Source organism: Coregonus clupeaformis, chromosome 31 (assembly GCF_020615455.1).
Source record: "Coregonus clupeaformis isolate EN_2021a chromosome 31, ASM2061545v1, whole genome shotgun sequence".
NCBI classification, from domain to species: domain Eukaryota; kingdom Metazoa; phylum Chordata; class Actinopteri; order Salmoniformes; family Salmonidae; genus Coregonus; species Coregonus clupeaformis.
This window is the reverse complement of record NC_059222.1, coordinates 44,939,178-44,954,715: the sequence shown is the minus strand read 5'-3', so window position 1 is coordinate 44,954,715 and position 15,538 is coordinate 44,939,178. Positions and strand designations below refer to the sequence as shown.

Here is a 15,538-nt window from a genome sequence, read left to right as displayed (position 1 = left end):
GAGCTTTCAGCCAGTAATATCTGTAATATCAGAACCATCAGAGCTTTCAGCCAGTAATATCTGTAATATCAGAACCATCAGAGCTTTCAGCCAGTAATATCTGTAATATCAACGCGATCAGAGCTTTCAGCCAGTAATATCTGTAATATCAGAACCATCAGAGCTTTCAGCCAGTAATATCTGTAATATCAACGCGATCAGAGCTTTCAGCCAGTAATATCTGTAATATCAGAACCATCAGAGCTTTCAACCAGTTATATCTGTAATATCAGAACCGTCAGAGCTTTCAGCCAGTAATATCTGCAATATCAGGACCATCAGAGCTTTCAGCCAGTAATATCTGTAATATCAACGCGATCAGAGCTTTCAGCCAGTAATATCTGTAATATCAGAACCATCAGAGCTTTCAGCCAGTAATATCTGTAATATCAGAACCATCAGAGCTTTCAGCCAGTAATATCTGTAATATCAACGCGATCAGAGCTTTCAGCCAGTAATATCTGTAATATCAGAACCATCAGAGCTTTCAGCCAGTAATATCTGTAATATCAACGCGATCAGAGCTTTCAGCCAGTAATATCTGTAATATCAGAACCATCAGAGCTTTCAGCCAGTAATATCTGTAATATCAACGCTCTCAGAGCTTTCAGCCAGTAATATCTGTAATATCAACGCGATCAGAGCTTTCAGCCAGTAATATCTGTAATATCAGAACCATCAGAGCTTTCAGCCAGTAATATCAACGCTCTCAGAGCTTTCAGCCAGTAATATCTGTAATATCAACGCGATCAGAGCTTTCAGCCAGTAATATCTGTAATATCAGAACCATCAGAGCTTTCAGCCAGTAATATCTGTAATATCAACGCTCTCAGAGCTTTCAGCCAGTAATATCTGTAATATCAGAACCATCAGAGCTTTCAACCAGTTATATCTGTAATATCAGAACCGTCAGAGCTTTCAGCCAGTAATATCTGTAATATCAGAACCATCAGAGCTTTCAGCCAGTAATATCTGTAATATCAACGCGATCAGAGCTTTCAGCCAGTAATATCTGTAATATCAGAACCATCAGAGCTTTCAGCCAGTAATATCTGTAATATCAACGCGATCAGAGCTTTCAGCCAGTAATATCTGTAATATCAGAACCATCAGAGCTTTCAGCCAGTAATATCTGTAATATCAACGCTCTCAGAGCTTTCAGCCAGTAATATCTGTAATATCAGAACCATCAGAGCTTTCATTCAGTAATATCTGTAATATCAGAACCATCAGAGCTTTCAGCCAGTAATATCTGTAATATCAACACGATCAGAGCTTTCAGCCAGTAATATCTATAATATCAGAACCATCAGAGCTTTCAGCCAGTAATAGCTGTAATATCAACGCGATCAGAGCTTTCAGCCAGTAATATCTGTAATATCAGAACCATCAGAGCTTTCAGCCAGTAATATCTGTAATATCAGAACCATCATAGCTTTCAGCCAGTAATATCTGTAATATCAACACGATCAGAGCTTTCAGCCAGTAATATCTATAATATCAGAACCATCAGAGCTTTCAGCCAGTAATAGCTGTAATATCAACGCTCTCAGAGCTTTCAGCCTGTAATATCTGTAATATCAACACGATCAGAGCTTTCAGCCAGTAATATCTGTAATATCAACGCTCTCAGAGCTTTCAGCCAGTAATATCTGTAATATCAACGCTCTCAGAGCTTTTAGCCAGTAATATCTGTAATATCAATGCGATCAGAGCTTTCAGCCAGTAATATCTGTAATATCAACGCTCTGAGCTTTCAGCCAGTAATATCTGTAATATCAACGCGATCAGAGCTTTCAGCCAGTAATATCTGTAATATCAACGCTCTCAGAGCTTTCAGCCAGTAATATCTGTAATATCAGAGCTTTCAGCCAGTAATATCTGTAATATCAACGCGATCAGAGCTTTCAGCCAGTAATATCTGTAATATCAGAACCATCAGAGCTTTCAGCCAGTAATATCTGTAATATCAGAACCGTCAGAGCTTTCAGCCAGTAATATCTGTAATATCAACGCGATCAGAGCTTTCAGCCAGTTATATCTGTAATATCAGAACCATCAGAGCTTTCAGCCAGTAATATCTGTAATATCAGAACCATCAGATATTTCAGCCAGTAATATCTGTAATATCAGAACCATCAGAGCTTTCAGCCAGTAATATCTGTAATATCAGAACCATCAGAGCTTTCAGCCAGTAATATCTGTAATATCAGAACCATCAGAGCTTTCAGCCAGTAATATCTGTAATATCAGAACCGTCAGAGCTTTCAGCCAGTAATATCTGTAATATCAACGCGATCAGAGCTTTCAGCCAGTAATATCTGTAATATCAACGCGATCAGAGCTTTCAGCCAGTAATATCTGTAATATCAACGCGATCAGAGCTTTCAGCCAGTAATATCAGAACCATCAGAGCTTTCAGCCAGTAATATCTGTAATATCAGAACCGTCAGAGCTTTCAGCCAGTAATATCTGTAATATCAACGCGATCAGAGCTTTCAGCCAGTAATATCTGTAATATCAACGCGATCAGAGCTTTCAGCCAGTAATATCAGAACCATCAGAGCTTTCAGACAGTAATATCTGTAATATCAGAACCATCAGAGCTTTCAGCCAGTAATATCTGTAATATCAGAACCATCAGAGCTTTCAGCCAGTAATATCTGTAATATCAGAACCATCAGAGCTTTCAGCCAGTAATTTCTGTAATATCAGAACCATCAGAGCTTTCAGCCAGTAATATCTGTAATATCAGAACCATCAGAACTTTCAGCCAGTAATATCTGTAATATCAGAACCATCAGAGCTTTCAGCCAGTAATATCTGTAATATCAACGCGATCAGAGATTTCAGCCAGTAATATCTGTAATATCAACGCGATCAGAGCTTTCAGCCAATAATATCTGTAATATCAGAACCATCAGAGCTTTCAGCCAGTAATATCTGTAATATCAACGCGATCAGAGATTTCAGCCAGTAATATCTGTAATATCAACGCGATCAGAGCTTTCAGCCAATAATATATGTAATATCAGAACCATCAGAGCTTTCAGCCAGTAATATCTGTAATATCAATGTGATCAGAGCTTTCAGACCATAATATCTGTAATATCAGAGCTTTCAGCCAGTAATATCAGTGTGAGAGCGAAGTATTGCTACTCGCTCATCTCAATATCTGCGGTGCTGCTCGTGTCTACCTCATTTCCCTGAGTCTACCTTTAAATCTGTATGTTCAGAACCAGCATTCTATGACTGGCTGTCTCTACCTGGGGCTCCCTACAATAAGCCAATCAGGTCCTTTTTAAATGATTTCTCTTTAGACTCCACATCTGTCAATGTTCTATCTGTTGGATTCCCCATATCTCAAAATGTCTCTCTCATTCCATAGTTACCCCAACACCACAGAGACTCCCCCACACCACAGAGACTCCCCCTCACCACACAGACAGGACAGCCTGCACAAAGACACAGAACTACTCAGATCCATTTCACTGGATTATAATGGTCTCTCTCTCTCTCTCTCTCTCTCTCTCTCTCTCTCTCTCTCTCCCTCCCTCTCTCTCTCTTTCTCTCTCTCTCTCTCTGTGTGTCTGTCTGTGTGGATACACACTGCATCGGGTGCAGGTCTGTTGTGGCTCAGACAGTCAGAACCCAGGAGAGTCTCTTTGTGCCTTGAAGATGAGAGCATTCAGGAATAGCCTAGCAACACACACTCTTTTCCACACAGCCCGACAGGCTGGTCTTTCATGTTCCGAGCCAGGCAGACAGCCCAGACACACACATTCACACATAGCCCAGAATAAATCAGCCATCTCTCTATTCTCTGTATTGCTGAGCCCAGAGGACAATACACTGTAGAGAAAACATGCACACACACACACACACACACACACACACACACACGCGCACGCACACACACGCGCACGCACACTGACAGAGAAAACCAGAACTGATCTCATCCTGAAACAGAACCATAAATCTACTAGCTTGCCTTTTGCTAGTCTGGTATTTGACCTGCTTTGGAAGAGTTGTAGAGTTGTAGACCGTAGAGTTGTAGACCGTAGAGTTGTAGACCGTAGAGTTGTAGACCGTAGAGTTGTAGACCGTAGAGTTGTAGACCGTAGAGTTGTAGACCGTAGAGTTGTAGGTTGTAGACAGTGGAGTTGTAAACTGTAGAGTTGTAGACCGTGGAGTTGTAGACCGTAGAGTTGTAGACGTGGAGTTGTAGACCGTAGAGTTGTAGACCGTAGAGTTGTAGACCATAGAGTTGTAGACCGTAGAGTTGTAGACCGTGGAGTTGTAGACGTGGAGTTGTAGACCGTAGAGTTGTAGACCGTGGAGTTGTAGACGTGGAGTTGTAGACCGTAGAGTTGTAGACCGTAGAGTTGTAGACCGTAGAGTTGTAGAGTTGTAGACCGTGGAGTTGTAGACCGTAGAGTTGTAGACCGTAGAGTTGTAGAGTTGTAGACCGTAGAGTTGTAGACCGTAGAGTTGTAGACCGTGGAGTTGTAGACCGTGGAGTTGTAGACCGTGGAGTTGTAGACCGTGGAGTTGTAGACCGTGGAGTTGTAGACCGTGGAGTTGTAGACCGTGGAGTTGTAGACCGTGGAGTTGTAGACGTGGAGTTGTAGAGTTGTAGACGTGGAGTTGTAGACCGTAGAGTTGTAGACCGTAGAGTTGTAGACCGTAGAGTTGTAGACCGTAGAGTTGTAGACCGTGGAGTTGTAGACCGTGGAGTTGTAGACCGTAGAGTTGTAGACCGTAGAGTTGTAGACCGTAGAGTTGTAGACCGTAGAGTTGTAGACCGTAGAGTTGTAGACCGTAGAGTTGTAGACCGTAGAGTTGTAGACCGTAGAGTTGTAGACCGTAGAGTTGTAGACCGTGGAGTTGTAGAGTTGTAGGTTGTAGACCGTAGAGTTGTAGGTTGTAAACTGTAGAGTTGTAAACTGTAGAGTTGTAGACCGTGGAGTTGTAGACGTGGAGTTGTAGAGTTGTAGGTTGTAGACCGTAGAGTTGTAGACCGTAGAGTTGTAGAGTTGTAGGTTGTAGACCGTAGAGTTGTAGACCGTGGAGTTGTAGACCGTAGAGTTGTAGACCGTGGAGTTGTAGACCGTGGAGTTGTAGACCGTGGAGTTGTAGACCGTGGAGTTGTGGAGTTGTAGACCGTGGAGTTGTAGACCGTAGAGTTGTAGACCGTAGAGTTGTAGACCGTGGAGTTGTAGACCGTGGAGTTGTAGACCGTGGAGTTGTAGACCGTAGAGTTGTAGACCGTAGAGTTGTAGACCGTAGAGTTGTAGACCGTAGAGTTGTAGACCGTGGAGTTGTAGACCGTGGAGTTGTAGACCGTGGAGTTGTGGAGTTGTAGACCGTAGAGTTGTAGACCGTGGAGTTGTAGACCGTGGAGTTGTAGACGTGGAGTTGTAGAGTTGTAGACCGTAGAGTTGTAGACCGTAGAGTTGTAGACCGTGGAGTTGTAGACCGTGGAGTTGTAGACCGTGGAGTTGTAGACCGTAGAGTTGTAGACCGTAGAGTTGTAGACCGTAGAGTTGTAGAGTTGTAGACCGTAGAGTTGTAGACCGTAGAGTTGTAGACCGTAGAGTTGTAGACCGTAGAGTTGTAGACCGTAGCGTTGTAGACCGTAGAGTTGTAGACCGTAGAGTTGTAGACCGTAGAGTTGTAGACCGTGGAGTTGTAGACCGTGGAGTTGTAGACCGTGGAGTTGTAGACCGTGGAGTTGTGGAGTTGTAGACTGTGGAGTTGTAGACCGTAGAGTTGTAGACCGTAGAGTTGTAGACCGTAGAGTTGAATACCGTAGAGTTGTAGACCGTAGCGTTGTAGACCTGTAGACCGTAGAGTTGGAGTTGTAGAGTTGAATACCGTAGAGTTGTAGTTGTAGACCATAGAGTTGTAGAGTTGTAGACTGTGGAGTTGTAGACCGTGGAGTTGTAGACCGTGGAGTTGTAGAGTTGTAGACTGTGGAGTTGTAGACCGTAGAGTTGTAGATTCGGTTTTTGCTCTCTTCTTCGAACCATTTCTCATTGCTGTTAATTTTCTTAGGGTTTCTGTTTGAATTCTGAAAAATATATGATTTGATTTGATTTATTAGGATCCCCATTAGCCGAACGCCAATGGCAACAGCTATTCTTGCTGGGGTTCGACACATAACGAAAAAGACATTACAGAATACTTTGCAATTTATATACATTTAAAAACATTAACATGTAGTGTGTGTGCCCATCTATCAGTTACACATACACACATTTTTTAATTTTAGTCATTTAGCAGACGCTCTTATCCAGAGCGACTTACAGTTAGTGAGTGCATACATTATTTTTTCATACACACAACAAGTAGGTGACATGTGGGAGAGGCGTTGTGCCGAGAGGTGTTGTTTTATTTGTTTTTTGAAACCAGGTTTGCTCTTCACTTGCGCTATATAAGATTAAAGGGAGATCCATGCACTCATGGCTCTGTATAATACTGTACGTTTCCTTGAATTTGTTCTGGACCTGGGGACTGTGAAAAGATCCCTGGTGGCATGTCTGGTGGGGTAAGTGTGTATGTTAGCAAATATACTGTTCAGGCTTTCTACTGCTAAGTTTACACCTTCACTATTGCAGGGAAACATTTTGTCCAGGAAGTTGTCTAGGAGGGATTGGATTTTTTCTTTGGTAGGTTTCTCAATATCTTCCTTCCATCTATAGCATTTCTTAATAGCATGCAGTTTGTTGGGCTTTGATGGCTCATGGTTGAGTATTGCTCTGTTCTAGTAGGCTGTGATTTGGCTGTGGTCTGATAGGGGTGTCAGTGGGCTCTGAGAAAGCTCTGAGAGACTCTGGGTTGAGGTCTGTGTCTACAGTACTGCTATCAAGTGATGAGCTCTATTTGTACGTACCGTAGGAGTCCCCTTGAAGCCTACCATTGACTATGTACAAACCCAGCGTGCGACAGAGCTGCAGGAGTTGTGGCCCAGTTTTTGTTGGTGATGTTGTCGGTGATGTGTCTCGGGGGGCATATGGGGGAGGGAATGCTGTCACCTCCAGGTAGGTGTTTGTCCCCCTCTGTGCTGAGGGTGTCAGGTTCTCTTCCAGTTCTGGCATTTAGGTCGCCACAGACTAGTACATGTCCCTGGGCCTGAAAATGGTTGATCTCCCCCTCTAGGACGGTGAAGCTGTCATCGTTAAAGTATGGGGATTCTATTGGGGGGATATAGGTAGCACACAGGAGGAAATTTTTCTCTGCTGAGATCATTTCCTTATTTATTTCTAACCAGATGTAAAATTTTCCTGTATTGAATAGAGTGGGTTAGGGCTGATCTATACCAAATTAGCATACCCCCTGAGTCTCTTCCCTGTTTCACTCCTGGTAGTTTGGTGGATGGGACTACCAGCTCTCTGTAACCTAGAGGGAAACCAGTGGGTCCATCTCCTCTATACTATTTTTCTTGTAGAAAAACTATGTATGTATTGGTGAAGTCCGGGTCCCTGCTCTTTAGGCCAAAGGCAGATGACCTCAGGCCTTGGATATTCCAGGATGAGAAAGTGAAGGCTTTGTGTTCCATAAAGTGTCCAATGTTGTTAGTCGTGTGGTTTGGCCTCAGACCAGTAATTGTGAGCAGAGCCTGCTGAGCATCTGGTACATGCCATTGGCTTGGGCTAGTGTAAGAGTGGGGGTTGGGCCTGTTTGCCTGCTCACGGCCTGGGCGTATGTGTGACTTTCATGTTGAGGCCCTCTTTGCGGAAGTGGGGGGCTTGGGGTGGGGGTGATGGCGCTGTGGTCTGGATGTAGGTCTTCTCGCTGTTCTGGGTGGGGCTTCCGTTGTTCCTCTCTCTTTCTCTCTCTCGTTACGAACCCCGTGGCTTTAAAAGTCTAGGGGGGATGGAAAAGAGACCCGTAACACAATTCATGCAAATTAGAATCGTGACATGGAAAACAGTGAGAACAGAAAATACACTGACAACCATAAGCTACCGTCAAACACAAGATGTTTGTTTTGAACACACGGTAAAGGTTTGGGAAAAAGGGCTGAGCAGGACCCAAGGAATGAAACAATAATGTAAAAAAAAAAACTGATCTTGCCTGCCTCAAGAACCGCTAAGCTACTGCTAATCATACAAAAATTACAGTGGGTGGTCCGCTCAGGTCTAACTAATGTTTTTAGACAATGTTCTTCCTACGGGTAATGTATGCCCAAGGGCAACTCGCTAAATCCCCCTTTTCCCAGAAACACACAACAAAGTTACCAAACAGAGTAACCAGCAAATGAGTGAGTACACAAAAAAACAGGACACCACAGTATCCATACTCACAAACGAAAAATAGTCTCTCTCAGCAAACACAACTGACTGGCTTTTAAAACAATAGGATGTGTGATTGAAAAACCAGAAACAGGTGGTGCAATGCAGAGGAATGTCCACTGATTGGTCCACCTCAGCAATCAGCAGACGAACGGATGTCGGACAGGTGGGACACCCCCAACGACCACCAATCAGGAACGCAAAGGACACCTGTGATTAGGGCAGAAGGAGAGGAACAACACAAAAACACACACAGGATACCTGTATCCGTAACACTCTCTCTTTCTCTTCTCTCTCCCTCTCTCACTCAATCAATCAATCAATCACTCACTCACTCACTCACTCACTCACTCCCTCAATCTTTCTCTCTAACTCTCTCTCCATTTTTCCAACTACTCTTCCTCACTCCCTCTCTTAAACAACTGACTTTCAGCACGCTTATAGGGAAGGGCACTCATCATGCACTGCACTGACACAAATAACTGATGATTGGCTGAAAGAAATTCATAACAAGACGATTTATTGTTATATTTCAGTTCAGCCTTTGATAATATTGACCATAACCTGTTGTTGAAAAAAACGTGTTTTATGGCTTTTCAACCTCGTAGATTGAGCTATCTATCTAATAGAACACAGAGGGTTTTCTTTAATGGAAGCTACATTAACATTTTAGTCATTTAGCAGACGCTCTTATCCAGAGCGACTTACAGTTAGCACATACATTATTTTATCGAACCCACAACCCTGGCGTTGCAAACGCCATGCTCTACCAACTGAGCTACATCCCTGCCGGCCATTCCCTCCCCTACCCTGGGCCAATTGGTCGCGGCCGGCTACGACAGAGCCTGGATTCGAACCAGGATCTCTAGTGGCACAGCTAGCACTGCGATGCCTTAGACCACTGCGCCACTCGGGAAGCTACTGTACTGTTAAACATGTAAAGTGTGGTATTCCACAAGGCCGCTCTCTTGGCCCTCTACTGTTTTTTCTATTCTTACTAATGATCTGCCACTAGCATTAAACAAAGCCTGTGTGTCTATGAACACAGATGATTCAACACTATACATGTCAGCAACCACAGCTAGTGAAAATCACTGCAACCCTGAACACCGCTGCAGTCAGTTCTGGAATGGGTGGCCAGTAATAAACTGGTCCTGAACATCTCTAAAACCAAAAGCATTGTATTTGGTACCAATCACTCCCTAGGTACCTGACCTCCGCTGAATCTGGTAATGAATGATGTGGCTGTTGAGCAAACAGAAGAGGCTAAATCTATTGGTGTTCCATTTAGATTGTAAACTGTCATTGGTCAAAGCAAATTGATTCTATTGTTGTAAAGATGGGAGAGGTCTGTCTATCATAAAGATATGCTCTGCTTTATAACATTACATGCAACCAAGCTAGTCCTGCAAGCTCTGGTTTTGTCACATCTTGAATAATTTGCCCAGTTGTATGGGTCAGGTGCGGCAAAAAACGGACCTATAAAAGACGCAGCTGACCCAGAAAAGAGCAGCACGTCTGGCCCTCAAATGTACACGGATGGGCAAATGTCAATAACATGCATGTCAGTCTCTCATGGCTCAGAGTGAAGGAGAGATTGACTGCATCACTGCTGGTCTTCGTAAGAAGTATTGACATGCTGAAAGTACCAAATTGTCTGTTCATCCAGTTAAAACACAACTCAAAAGCCCATACATACACCACAAGACACGCAATCAGGGCTCTCTTCACAGTCCCCAAGTCCAGAGCAGAGGCTGGGAGACATACAGTACCGTACAGAGCCATGAAATGACTACATGGAATTCTCTTCCTCCTCAGGTAACTCAGGCAATCAGTGAAATCAGTTGTTGTTTTTTTACGGATAAAACAACACCTCAAGAAACAATGCGGACTGTGAATAGACACACACACACACACACACACACACACACACACACTCTAACACCCACATTCTAACGTGCACACACTAACACACACATTAACATTTATTCATGAATGTTTGAGATAATAATAATACATTTCTTTTATTTTCTTCTTTTTCAAACCGTTGTATTGTTCTTTTAGTTGTAGTGTTTTTAGTGTTCTTGTTGTTATTCCATTAGTGATCTGTATTTTGTCATGTTCTGTGTGGATCCCAGGAAGAATAGCTGCTGCTTCTTCAACAGCTAATGGGGATCCCAATGGAAATCTATCAAACAATCAAACACATTGGAGGCAGTACTAACTTAATTAACTCCAGCGCTGCAGCAATTGGGATTTCACTCCATTTGAAGATCAGAGCTGCGTTCCAAATGGCACCCCATTTCCTACATAGTGCACTACTTTTGAAGCCCTATGTGCCCTGGTCAACAGTCGTGCACTAGAAGGAGTAGGGCGCCATTTGGAATGCATGACAAAGCTTAGGGAGAAGGTTATAAACTAGGACTCTCTGAGTGAGTATTTAATACAAGTACCTCTAGAGTTCCTCTTAGCATTTCAGCTAAACCAGAATAATCTTTTGTCTCCCAAGCACATTCAGCTGAGCCTGAGTCAAGCCTGACCGGAGCCAAACACGGATTACACTTAATATTATTACAGACATATTATCAGAATAGAGAGTTAGGCTGTGGCCGAAATGGCACAGGCTGCCAGTTTGTATCAGAGAGGGCTAGACTGGATGGAGCTCCTTGATTCATGTTTATGATCAGGTTAATTTGTGTGATAAGATTAGATTTTTAGTCATTTAGCAGACGCTCTTATCCAGAGCGACTTACAGGAGCAATTAGGGTTAAGTGCCTTGCTCAAGGGCACATCGACAGATTTTTCACCTAGTCGGCTCGGAGATAGAGAGAGAATTGGAGGAAGAGAAAGAGGGAAGTTAGTGTGTTGGACGCTGCCCCTGGTTCTGTGCTTCCACAGGGGCCTCAGGCAAACAGCAGCACATTAGGGCAGCCACCGGAGAGAAAGGCTGGCTCTGTGCTTCCACAGGGGAGAGAAAGAGCTGGCTCTGTGCTTCCACAGGGGAGAGAAAGAGCTGGCTCTGTGCTTCCACAGGGGAGAGAAAGGCTGGCTCTGTGCTTCCACAGGGGAGAGAAAGGCTGGCTCTGCTTCCACAGGGGAGAGAAAGAGCTGGCTCTGTGCTTCCACAGGGGAGAGAAAGAGCTGGCTCTGTGCTTCCACAGGGGAGAGAAAGAGCTGGCTCTGTGCTTCCACAGGGGAGAGAAAGAGCTGGCTCTGTGCTTCCACAGGGGAGAGAAAGGGCTGGCTCTGTGCTTCCACAGGGGAGAGAAAGGCTGGCTCTGCTTCCACAGGGGAGAGAAAGGCTGGCTCTGTGCTTCCACAGGGGAGAGAAAGAGCTGGAAGGATGAAGGGAGGAGGAGTGTTCTAACAACATCCTCACAGAACCATACAGTGAAGTCTCCAGAGAGAGAGAGAAGAGAAGACTCCATGGAACAGAACAGGCTGTATTTCACTCTATTTTCTGTTAGTGTGAGAATGGTGCTAAACAGCCTGTGTGTGTAGGAGAGCTTGTGACTGTGTGTGTGTGTGAGGAAGTGAGCAGCGAGAAGTGTTAGTAGAGAGAGAGAGAGAGAGACAGAGACAGAGACAGAGACAGAGACAGAGACAGAGACAGAGACAGAGACAGAGACAGAGACAGAGAGAGAGAGAGATGGTTGGTTATTTGGCCTGCCACTCTAGTTGGATAGCCTGATCACAGGCCTGTGTGTTCTGTCAGTGTGTTGCACTGAGCTCAAAGCCCAATCAGTATTTAGTCGTTCAAATATTTTGGACCAGATGTTCATTTTGAAAGCATAGTTTACACTTTAGAGAGAACTTTGTCCTTGAGCTGTGCTCCACTGTACTGTGGCCTGTTCCGTGGTGTATAGTCAAGAGACACACTGTACTGAATGATCTGTACTGTACCGTATTTTCCGCACTATTTACATTTACATTTTAGTAATTTAGCAGACGCTCTTATCCCGAGCGACTTACAGTTAGTGCATACATTATTTTTTTTAGGAATCGAACCCACAACCCTGGCGTTGCAAATGCCATGCTCTATCAACTGAGCTACATCCCTGCCGGCCATTCCCTCCCCTACCCTGGACGACGCTGGGCCAATTGCACGCCGCCCCATGGGTCTCCCGGTCGCGGCCGGCTACGACAGAGCCTGGATAAGGCGCACCGGAGTATAAGCCGCAGCAGCTAAATTGAATGATATTGAATGATGTGTACATATATAAGCCGCACTGGACTATAAGCCGCAGGTGTTTTAATGTTTAATTACCATATGTAAGGGTTCGTGCACAGAGGGGATTGTCGGGAAAGAGACAAACTGTCTCGCTCTCGTAATGTCTGTCTGTCTTGCTCTCGTTCTGTCTCTCGTACCACTCTCGGTTCCACTTTTACTTTTGCGCGCTACCTGTCTCACTCTTTTCCGGCCTCCAGCTTTTCCTGCTGGAGCCCGCCGCTTAAAGGTGGGGGGCGCGGACCGGTCATAGAGCCCATAGAGTTAAAGTTGGTGGACTGTAACCTGTAAAATCCCATAGATTTAGGAGGTCTTCTAGTGGCCGTTAGCTGTTAAAAATCCATAGATTAGCCGCACCGTTATATAAGCCGCAGGGTCGAAAAATGGGAAAAAAGGCGCGGCTTATAGTCCGAAAATTACTGTAGTCTAGTGACACACTGTATCACCGTGCTTTGTATGTTTTAACCTTTTACTGCAGTGGGCTAAATCAGGGTCACAGAGTGTTTCTGGGTAGTCTTAAACAAATCTACTTTGAAAATAAAAGTATACACCTCACACACATGGTTATGAGCTTAAAAAGACACCTGTACCTTGTCAGATATAGAGTTGAAATGTATTCAGTTTTGAGTTTGTATTACACATGATATACATCACAGAATACTTTAAATATAGCAAAACTGTTTCACATAGAAACACCGGATTTTCTGTAATAAATAAATGTTTATTAATTATGAAATTATAAAAAAATATGAATAACATTCCACCCATGAGGCCACTAGAGGGCGCTTTGGTCAAGCCACTGCAGGAAAGGCTACTCCACTTTAATAATGGAGTGTGGTTGATAAGTCAATGATTGTAAGAGTTATCCTCTGTGTTTGAAAGTCTATGGGCCAATATACTGGACCAGGATAAAACCTATATCTTTATCCTGGTCCAGTAGACATTTACATTGAAAGTACATTTTAGTCTTTTAGTCTTTATGGCAGCAGGTAGCTTAGTGGTTAAGAGCGTTGTGCCAGTAACCGAAAGGTCGCTGGTTCTAATCCCCGAGCCGACTAGGTGAAAAATCTGTCGATGTGCCCTTGAGCAAGGCACTTAACCCTAATTGCTCCTGTAAGTCGCTCTGGATAAGAGCGTCTGCTAAATCACGTAAATGTAAAAAATAGTCTAAGACTAGGCTTAATCTGAGATTCTCTCACTTGTGAGTCGATGTGTCAACATGAATACTTTCCGTTGTATATCAAGAGGAAGACACTGCTGTTGAAAGTTGTGTGTGTGATGTTTCTCTGTGATGTCTTTGCGTTATTATAAACACTGGGGTCACTCTTTATACTGTATCGACTGTACTGTACACTGAATAATGGTGATTCCTCACTGCTCCCTTCCTCTGCCTGGATGGCTTCGTGTCACGTGTTTGTAGCACTTTGCATGGTTGTTTTTACTGTGTTATTGTGTTAGCGCATTTGTGATGATCCTTATAGGAGTGTGTGTTAGAGGGGGAGTTGTGTGAATGGGGCGCTCCCTCAGGTAACACACACGATAGGAACCTCCCATTTTGAAAGAGTGTTCTGTGGTCACTCACCATGATGCATATGATTTCTAAAAACCAAAAGACAGTTGATGAACTGGGAGGTTCCCTGCACACACCATGGGACTGACCTCTCTCTCTCCATCCCTCTCTCTCTCTCTCTCTCTCTCTCTCTCTCTCTCTCTCTCTCTCTCTCTCTCTCTCTCTCTCTCTCTCTCTGTCTCTCTCTCTCTCTCTCTCTCTCTCTCTCTCTCTCTCTCTCTACCTCTCTCTCTCTCCCTCTCTCCCTCTCCCTCTCTACCTCTCCCTCTCCATCCCTCTCTCTCTCTCTCTCTCTCTCTCTCTATGATGAGTAGAAGATTTCCCAGGAGAGGGAGAAGTTTGCGGATGAGGACAGTATCTTCGTCACACTGGGAGAGTGTGGTCTCATCTCCTTCTCTGATTACATCTTCCTCACTACTGTGCTCTCTAGTAAGTCCCTGACACACACACACACACACACACACACACACACACACACACACACAGGCCTCGCTTTGAACCTGACACATGCCACGCGCAGACAGACAGAGTTGTGACACCAAGAGTGTGGGTTCAATTCCCACAGTGATCACACACACTTAACAAAAATGAATGCAATAGTGTGCCATCTGAGAGTACTGTGTAGTGAAGGCCTGAACCCAATAACCCATGTTGTTCTGTGTAGTGAAGGCCTGAACCCAATAACCCATGTTGTTCTGTGTAGTGAAGGCCTGAACCCAATAACCCATGTTGTTCTGTGTAGTGAAGGCCTGAACCCAATAACCCATGTTGTTCTGTGTAGTGAAGGCCTGAACTCAATAACCCATGTTGTTCTGTGTAGTGAAGGCCTGAACCCAATAACCCATGTTGTTCTGTGTAGTGAAGGCCTGAACTCAATAACCCATGTTGTTCTGTGTAGTGAAGGCCTGAACCCAATAACCCATGTTGTTCTGTGTAGTGAAGGCCTGAACCCAATAACCCATGTTGTTCTGTGTAGTGAAGGCCTGAACCCAATAACCCATGTTGTTCTGTGTAGTGAAGGCCTGAACCCAATAACCCATGTTGCTCAGTGTAGTAAAGGCCTGAACCAATAACCCATGTTGTGTGTAGTGAAAATCTGAACCCAATAACCCATGTTGTGTGCAGTGAAGGTCTGAACCCAATATCCCATGTTGTTCTGTGTAGTGAAGGCCTGAACACAATAACCCATGTTGTTGTGTGTAGTGAAGGCCTGAACCCAATAACCCATGTTGTGTGTAGTGAAGACCTGAACCCAATAACCCATGTTGTTCTGTGTAGTAAAGGCCTGAACCCAAAAACCCATGTTATTCAGTGAAGTAAAGGCCTGAACCCAATAACCCATGTTGTTCTGTGTAGTGAAGGCCTGAACCCAATAACCCATGTTGTTCTGTGTAGTGAAGGCCT

General features: G+C 44.1%; 1 pseudogene; it reads left to right on the top strand.

Annotated features, from left to right (window-relative positions):
• LOC121547771 overlaps positions 1-15,538 on the top strand; it is a 73,592-nt pseudogene that overhangs the window by 56,409 nt on the left and 1,645 nt on the right.